Raw genomic sequence first — 10037 nt, forward strand, 5'->3', positions numbered from 1 at the left:
CCCTTACTCAGGGTTTTGAATTCCACTTCAGGGCCCAGGTACTTAAAAGTGGAAATGCCTACGCCATTCTTTAGAGCAATCCTCAAAATATTTCTAGTACCATATCTTGTGGATACAAATACTGTCTACTAAAAGACAAAATAACACTGGAAACTGATTTATGTTTTCAGATACTGACTTTCAATGAGAACACTAAGCCAAGTGACAACTCCTGAATGCCTCTTCCTAGAGGGCTAAATCTAATTCACCATTCTTATGAGCTCTTTGAGAGTCACCTAGAAAGCCTGCTATTTCTTGGTTGAGTGCCTCAGCAGACCACTTTCCACAAAAGAAACTGACACCAAATAACTTGGACCTGCAGGTTCTTGACACAAATGCCAGCTAGAAATTTTACTGAATCACAACCTGAAGGTGTAAAAAAGGGTAAAATCCTGTTCTAATACATTTGAGTTTCTAACTTTTATTCTTCATGGACTTGTGGATAACCATAATTCATTGCTCCTTTTCAAAAGAAGGAAATTTGTTCAGTGAGGGCCACATTCTACCTTGGTTTTCATAGGAATAAAGGGAATGGTAGTGGGAGTAGCTGCAATTTTTATGTAAGGTCATAGAATTTACTTAACAAAAAATATCCCCCATTTTGGAAGGCAAGGATTGATTCTGTAAGAACCTGTAAGCTAGAATTCAATGCCAAGCTGTTTTCTGTTATGTCTTAGTCACGACATATTTAATTGCACATAATTTATTTGTTCAATACAAGCTCTCCACATCTTAATATGAAGGATGCAAGAGAGTATTAGGAACTAACAGATATGAGAGAAAGCAGAAAGAATTTTCAAAGTAATTCTATGTGCCTGAGCTATACATGCCACAGCCAGCCAAGATGGCCCACAAGCACCAATAGTTTTTAGGGTGTACCCGCCGGGCTTCGAACATTCGGTCCCATGTGGCCTTGGTCTGGGTGGCCAGTAGAGGGCATCCTACGGTCTCCTGTAGGCTGGTGGGCAGCCATATATCACCTGGGTAGCCTCCCCCACTCTCACCTGCCATGACTTTGAATGCTATAGCAGTGGGGGGGGCAAACACCCAGGGCTCTGCTGCAGCCGGGGGTCCACCTGGCGGTCATCCGTGGGGCTCCACCTCCCCTACACCCCAATCTCATGCCAACCTCTGGTGGGTCACCAGATCTTCTTGGCCGTACCCCCAATGATGTTGTATCCCTGGAACTCAATGGCCTTCATAGCCCTATCACATTCTAGGCCCTGCCTCCTGAGATAACTAACTCAGGCAGAAGTAGGGCTTTGGAAAATCACTCCCTCCTGTCTCCCAGCAGTCCCTGCCTGGGACTCTAAATTTACACTCAAATAAAAGATGAAGGATCAAAGAAAATATGATACAGCGCTATCCTGCCTGCATTGCCTCGCCCTACCTCTCAGCCCCTCCAAAAGGGAGAAACTAAAAAAAAGGAAAAACCAACACAAACTAAGTGTGGAAGGACCTGTCCGGTCCTTTCCCCTTTCCTTCTGTTAGGGTAACGGAGCAACCTTCACTCCCTATGATCCTGCTGGGTTTTGGCCCATCGTATGGTCAGCGTAAACCGCAGCCCATCACCCCGGGTCATTTCGCCTCTCACTCTACCCCGTGTGGTATCCTTCTCCACTGTTGGAAATGTCCGACTTCTGGCATCCTGTGGTATCTCCCCACATACCCAGCTACTTCTTATGTTATGGGCTGACTCCCAGCCTCTGGCCGTTCTGCTCCACAGCTCTCTTTCCTGCTTCCTTCTGTCTCCACCTCGAGGGGGAGCCTTCTTTGCCTCCCGCATTCCCCCAATGCTCCTGCCTCTGTTGGAGTAGAGAGCCTCCTCTGGCTCCCCGTCCTGCCACTGATCCTGTCTTTGTCAGCAGAGAGAGCCTCTTCTGGCTCCCCTGTTTCCTTACCACGCTGTTCCCCACTGGCATAGAGAGCCCCTGCCAGCTGTATCTCCCTTGGGGTATCCCGGACAGCATCTGGCGTTGGAGTCTTCCCCGATTCTGCTCTATTCCCCCTGCTATCTTCCCTGGAGGTTTGTCTTATCCCCGCCAGCTGGTGATTGCCAATGACATCACCAGCTGGTTTCAGCTGGATAAAGGCGCGGCTTATGACCTGCATGGATTTCCTTTCTTGCTCCAGCTGCACCGTGGGTCCTGCTGCCAGTAAGTATTTTCTTTGAGTTATTTTTGTATCTTTTTCTCTTTTGACGCATGCTCCCTGCCCCAGGGGGTCCCCGTTCATTGTTCGGGGTTCTTTCCCCCGCTCTTCCCCAGGACATAGGAAGGTGGAGAATTGATGGAAATGTGAAACAGGTATTACTTTGTAATTTCATTAGGTACAAAGCAAATGATGGTAAAAAAGAAACCCCTGTCTCCTGCAGGGGCCATAGGTATGTCTGTTATCCATTTTCATCCTGTACCTCTAGCCAGCATCAAGGTTCTGAAGGTTATTTCCATTCAGAGGAGGAAAAAAATGATATATACCATTATTTAAAAATGATATATACCATTATTTTTTTAATCTAAAAGAATGTTCAAAATTGTATTTCCCTTATCATAACAGAAATCAAACAGAAAGCAGTTTCTTTGCCTATAGTTTCATTTCCCTTTCTAACCAGCACTTAGAACAAACCTCTTTCAATTAGCTTTTCCACAGAGTATGAGCACACTGGCCTTGGCAGTTATCTTCAACACTGCCCTCAGATTTACAGCAGGGTAGAAGTGTGCATGTTAGACTGCAAGAGTAGTTGGTGCATTGGAAACCATATCCTAACATATCCCAGTGACTCATTTGCATGTCCATACCTTCAGTGCCATGCTGTCTGTGCTTGTTCTGATTCTGTCTGGAGTTTTTTTTTTCTATTCTCTCACACACAAATGCAATCAGTGCCCTAGCCCTGGGGTTTACTACATCAGCCTCCAGAGAATCTCCTTGGAGCACATAATTCAATTCTGCTTAAGCCTTATCAGGTACTTGTATGGTAGGTGGTGTTCCTATTGGGACTATGGAACACTAAGCTCTTTTTTATTATGTGGCCTGCAGGTATACTCTTGAGATGCTCAGCCTCTCTAGGAAATCATTTTTACTTTTTCCTGCTTTGGATGTTTAGGGACCTTGAGTCATTATTACTCCTCTTAGACAAAGAACCAGGGTCAACTTTGTGATGGTAGAAACAGCAACACAGAGCTTCTTAAAATTTCAAGAACATGAACCAGCTAAGTGACGAATATTAAGTTAACTGTTAACATATACATAATTAACGTAATTAACAAACTCACTGAAAAAGGAATGCAATAAATTATGTGGTATCCAAGCTATGAGGTTTGAGATTTCATGACTAGCCAGGGTAGAGGATCATATTGGTATGGTCAAAGCATATTTTTCAGAGCCAAGTCAATGCCCCAGGCATAGAGTTTGGACTAATTTTTTTCAGTCCTAAATCTCACCTGCAGCACTACTATTAATCTGTATCATGAAGGCTCCACCCAAGAACAAGCCCCATCATTGTCCTCTAAAAACAATTAGTGCAGCTGAAATCAATCAAAACTTTCAAATATAAGCTTTGCTTAGATTTCCATGCAACTTAGCATATGCTTAAAATCATGGGTTAGAGCTTTGTCATATATGGAACTTAAGGTCTGCTTGTACTATGGTGAAATGGGAAATGTATTACTGCTCACAGTAGGAAGAAAGCATTCCAGTTGTGGCTGTTGCTTGCAGCATTCTGTCCTGGCCCTGCATCTAACCTGACCCTAGTACAGCACAACTTGATATGAATACACTAGAATTTGGTTTTATATGGAGAACATTGTTCGTAATTATATAAACTGTTTTAAAATATTCAGATACAAAGTATATCCAGTTTAACTCTTATTTCTCTTAATAAAGACCACATTATTTGCTTGCTGAATTAGGATGAGACTAATAGCCATGCCATCAGTGCCTGATGTTTTTAGAATTGGTTTGCATTTAGTTCTAGCGGCAAAAGTTTAGACTGATGAACAATGTAAATGAATTACTCTTGGGCCTTGGCACTGGAGTATGCTATAATTGTAGCATAATGAGATAATGAAGAGACTCTGTCAGATTTTTTTTTCTTAATGTAGAGAGGCTTGGGGATACAAATATTTGAAAACAGAGCATACCAATTAGTTTCTCTATTTCTACCATCCTCACTTCCATTAACAGACCTATTTCAGAGTTACAATTAGTGTATTTGCAATGATTTGAGCCTGTGTAGAAGGAACAAAACATACCACATGTACGACATTCACGTTGAACACATACATAAAATTGGCAGTGCAGAAACAAATTAGCTACTGGAAGCTAACAGTTTTCAGTATTGTAAATAGTACCTTTGAAATTGTCTCCATTTTAAATTTTACTAAATCAGAAAATTAAGGCTAAGTACAGACAGTCAAAAAGCCCGAGGCTGAATCGATTCAATTTGCACAGGTTACTCTAAGCTGCACAAATTGAACAGATAATGAAGTGGTCTGATGCTCACTTTTGAATCTGGAAAGGCATCCAAATGCTTGAAGTGGCCCAGGATGGGGGCACTAGAGCTTGCCTTCCAGCCTACTGGCCCCACTGCTGAGGGCATCGAAATGCACCTGAGTGGGTCCCTTCCTTAACTGGCTGCCCAGCACATGGCCCCCAACCCCTGCTGCTCTCCCTCAGGGGACGGAACAGTTCCCCCAGCCCAGGACCCAGCCAGTGCCTTACATCAGCCCACATGGGGTAATCACTGCACCTTAGTGGGGGGTCCCACACCCCAGGCAGTGTTCCCTGAGCCCTGCTGCTGGTTCAGAGAGGGAATTCCTACCAACAACTCCTCTGCATGGTCCATCTCTGGCTTGGCCCTGGGCTAGAGGAACTGTTCCCTGCTTGCACCTGTGGGGGCAGGGCTGAGCCAGTGTCAGACCATGCTGGGGGGGGTTGGGAGGAGAATTCTACCTCTGTACCAGTGACAGGGCTTGGGAGATCCTGCTTTGGGTGGCAAAACTCCCACTGAGGCTTGGGGATGTGGGCCAGCCCCTGTCTGGAGGGACTGCCCGTCCCCAACCTGTGCCTTAGTAACTTGTATGGAGTTGGGGGGGCGGGAACCCTTGCCCACCAGGGCCCCATACTGGGGCTGGTGGGGAAGACTCTGTTCCCCTGCCTCCCCCACCCCGTTCCCCCACCAGGCTGAGACGTATACACAGGACCAGGGCTACAGAATAGAGGCTTTGCTGCCTCAGCTCTGTGAGAGCCTGGGGGTAGGGCAGGGTTGGCAATGCTCAGCTGGAACAGACAGCATGGACCAAAGCTAGCCTGCCCACCCAGCAGTTTAACCTAAATCAGTTAAGTTTGATATTACATACAACCAGGTCTATATTAAAAGCAGTTTGGGTCATTTTGAAACCGGTTCATGTGCACTGAATTTCTGTTGTGTTACAGGTTTAAACCAGTTTTCGATTAGTTAAACCAGTTTGTGTGTAATGTCTGTCCCTAGCCTAAATGTTTCTATTTGATATATTCCATAACTTATATTTAATTTATGCCACATCTGTTTATCTGTAACTCTAGAATATTCTAACAATCTTAATTTAATTATCAGCATATTCATATTATCTTCTGTATGCTTTAAAACAGGCCTAGGAGGGTCTATTAAACTGAATTTAAGTCCAGGACACTGTGCAGGTGTCCAGTATAATGAACACTTAAATGGCTATGCTCTAAGGTTAATTTGTTCTGTAAAATTGCCCAGACCTCTCCAGAGTATTCATTAGTGAAATAAAATAGAGCCCTAATCCAGATAGATGCTAAAGGATTATCATTATTGCTATAAGAATGACTGATAAAATTCTAATTGGTATTGCTGAAGGGGACTGAACAAGTGAACCAGATTATGAAAAATACTGGATTTTAGATTTTCCAACTGAATTCCAGGAGTGGGGTAAAACAAACTGATTGATTCCACCTGAAAACACAGCACTACTGCAACTGTTTTCTGGAATTTCTTTAAGTGGCCTAAAAATAAAAGTATACTGAATTAGAGTGAATTACGCTAAGTGTCAGTAGAATACAATTAGAGCTAAAACACTACTAAAATCTTTATTTTGTTTTTAACAGTATCTTCACTACAAACAGGCTTTTGTCTCATTAGTGTGACACTGACAGATTTAAACCTGTAGTTATATATTTGTTCATAGGCATACAAAATTTTTGGGGCAGAGGTGATATCTTTTAATTGACCAACTAAGTAGTTGCAAACATTTTTTTTTTAATTCTTTGAAAGCTTTTGGGCATACTCACCCTTCACCAGTCAAAGGAGAAATCACAGACGTTAGGAATTCTCCCAAGTAGAAAAGAAACTTCATCTTGTAAAGAGGAGACTAGACAGTCACGTTGCTGGGGGTCACCTAAACCCAGTTATCTTCGTGCCTAGAGTGGGGGGAGGGGGAGACTGGTGGCATACTTTGCACCACTGCTAGTTGTCCCCAGAGAACACCCAGGCCATGCACCATCTGGCCCAGCACTGGGCTGGACCCAGAAGCCTTACCTGGTGTCCTGGTGGCCTCCTGGGGCTGCAGGAGTGGTGATTATGCCATGCAGAGCTTGGCCAGCAGCCGCAACATGGGTCCAGGCGGCTTGGCTTCACTTTTGCACAGCATGCACTGCCTGCATGTGCACTGTTTCCCTTTTTTTCTCCATGGAGTTTTGACCCTTGGAAATATAGGGGTTAAAAAACCCTCTGTGCTGCTCCCTTGCAGCATGGAGAACAGCTGAATGTGTGGTATGTGTCACTGCAGATGGGTCTGCAGCGCCAGCTACTGCACAGCCATGGTCATCTGGAGGGATTTCTCCTAGGTAGAAAAGCCAGTTCATAAAAAGCTGTTCTGTGAGAATGCAAATTAGGAGCAGTCAATGGTTGAAGCAGTCACGTTACCTGAAGGTATCAGATGGCAGGCAGGGTGTAGAATTTGGTTTTTCTCATTCATGTTGTGCAATTTCCATTTCAAAATGGCACAATCTGATATCTTCCATGTTTCAGAGATGTTGGTTGTAGAGACCAACATGGCTACAACCAATATCCCTGATACTTGTCCACAGTAATATCAAGCTTTTCATTGTGTTTTCTTGTCTTTCCCTGATATAGAAAAAAGACCCATTTTTTCTTACAGGTCACTTAATCAAGCCTAAGACAGTTTCTATCCTCTTAATTAAATAAAAGCTCTTAATTGTTTTGTTTAAAGTCTACAAGTTCTAGCATGCTTATCTCACTATAACAGATGCTGAAGTTAAAACAAGAATCATAGAATCATAGAGGAGTAAGGCTGGAAGAGATCTCCATAGGTCATCTAGTATAATAGTACAATCCTGCCCCCCACTGTCCCAAAGGCAGGATTATCTCTGTTTTAACCATCCTATACTAAGAGGTTAGATTACAGATTTGTAAAACTACAGTCAAATTTCACACTACATAAAGACATAATAACCTGCCACAGATAAAGTAGGGGGACCATGGCAGCCAATATCTTGCTTCTGTAAAAGACTCTTAATATATGCTCAAGAGATCCTAGATCCTGCTAGAGAGGAAGGTAAACCCCCCTCAGTCCATACCAATCTGACCATGAATTTCCTTTCTGACCTCAAATACGGTGATTGGTCTGACACTGAGTGGAGAGGCAAGGCCCTCTAGCTTGGAACCTCTGGGTTTAAGTCCCAGAAGCAGCACTGGCACATCCCAGTCAAAATCCCCAGTCTTGGCTGCAGCCAACACCCACTGTCTCTAAGGAAGGCTTAACACCCCCCTCCCCCCCACCACCACACATAGCAGTCCAGGAGGAGCTGGGGGAAGGATGGTGGGGAGGAGGATTTGTTACTTATTAAGCCTTATTAAGCTCCTGAAGCATCCAAAAAAGCCCAGAAGCATAAGAAATACCAATTGTAAAACATAGCCATAGCTATGCCTAGATCATCCCTGACCAGTGGCTATCCAACCTTTTCTTGAACACCTCTGGTTATGGGGAGTCTACAGCTTTCCCAGGGAGTCTCTTCCACTGCCTCACTGTTCTAACAGTGAAGAAATGTTTCCAGATATCCAATCCAAACCTACTTTGCTGCAACTTCAAGTCATTGGTCGTCTGCAGCCCCTCAAGAGTGCCTTTTCTGCATGCTGAACATGCCTAACTCCTTTAGCTTCTCCTTGTATGACTTGCTTTCTGAGCCCTTTATCATCTCTGTTGCCTGCCATGGACCCTCTCTAACTTCCCCACATACTTTTTAAAATGTGGAGTCCAAAGCTGCACACAATACTCTAGATGAAGCCTAACCAGAGAGTGTTGAATAGAGGCATTGTCACTTCCTGTGTCTTGCACCCAGTGCTTCTGTTGATGTACCCCAACCCCACATTCACCTTTTATGCAACTACCTCATGCTTGAGACTCATATTGGGTGTGTGATCTAACAGATTCTCAGATCCTTCTCTATAATGCTGACATCCAGCCAGGTGTCTCCCATTTTGTATTTTTACTTCTGATTATTCTGCCCAAGGTGTTACACCTTGTATATGTCAGCACTGAACTTCATCCTGTTAGCATTAGCCCAGCTTTCCAATTTGTCAGGGTTCTTCTGAATTGTGCTCCTGTCCTTCCATGTGTTCACAATCCTTCCTAGTTTTGTGTCATCTGCAAATATGCTCAAGAAGATTTCTGTGCCAGAATCCAAATCATTAATAAATGCATTGAACAGCACTAGGCCTAGGGCAGACCCCGGTGGGACTCCACTTGAAACCTCCTGCCATTGTGACGTGCTCTCATTTATAAATACCCAATTAAGCCAATTGTTTATCCAGCATATAGTAGTTTTATCCACCACACCTTTCTTCAATATGTTTATGAAAAAGTTATTCAGGACCTTGTTTAAAGACTTGCTGAAGTCCAGATACACTATATCCACAATATTCCCTTCTTCCACCCAAGTAATTACTCTGTTAAAGGAGAAAATCAAGTTTGTTTGACTGTTGTTCTTAGTAAATCCGTGCTGGGTGCTTGTGAGCAATCTTTCCTCCATATGCTTGCCAAAGGATTTCCTTAGGATATGCTCCAGTAAGTTCTTGGGTATCAAGGTGAGGGTATCCAGGTGATTATCAAGGACTACCATTCTGTAGTCCTCCAGGTCCTTTTTTTTTTTTGCATTTTTAAGAGGGGAGCTATATTGCCCTGTTTCCAGTCTTCCTCCAACTTCTTAAATATTATTGCCAAGGGCTTCCAGATCACATCTGCTAATTCCTTCAGTACCATGGGACAAGCCCTGCTGATTTGAATTAATTAATTCAGACCCAGAATCTGAATGTCTCTTATTATTTCATCTGTCATCTTGTCCCTTTCCTTATCCAAATAATCCTTGTTTGCTGTTTGATTGCAGCCCAGTTTTTGTGAAGACTGTGGCAAAGTAGCTGTTGAATAGCTCCACCTTCTTTGCATCTTCTAAGATTCCAGCTAGGCTACTTAGTGGTGGACTCAGCTTCCTTGGGTCTTTATTTTTTTGCCAACTTACTTACAGAACCTCTTCTTGTTGTCTTTAACCTCTCTCGCCATGTGCATCTTATTCTTTATTTTTGTCTTCTTGATTGTGTCCCTGCAGGTTCTTGTTATTTCCTGGTATGCTTCCTTGGTGACCTACCCATTTTACCATTCTTTGTATGCTTTTCTTTTGCATTTGAGGGATCCTAAAAGCTCCTTGTGCAGCCACATCAGTGTCTTGCCATTCTTCTTGTGATTCTACCACATCAGAACAGCATCTTTTTGGGCTTCCAATACTGTGCCCTTTAGAAGTTCCCAACCCTCCTGACCACCTTCATCCTTCAGTCTGTCTTCCCATAGTACCATGCCTATTAACGCCCCAATGTGAAATGAAATCTGCCTTGTTGAAATCTAGCGTCCTAGTTTTGCTGACCTCATGCTTTCTCCATCTCATGATCTGGAATTCTGTCATGTCAGAATTGCTTCCTCCCAAGT

Source organism: Gavialis gangeticus, unplaced genomic scaffold (genome assembly GCF_001723915.1).
Source record: "Gavialis gangeticus isolate Ggan-Ray unplaced genomic scaffold, GavGan_comp1, whole genome shotgun sequence".
Taxonomy (NCBI): Eukaryota; Metazoa; Chordata; order Crocodylia; family Gavialidae; genus Gavialis; species Gavialis gangeticus.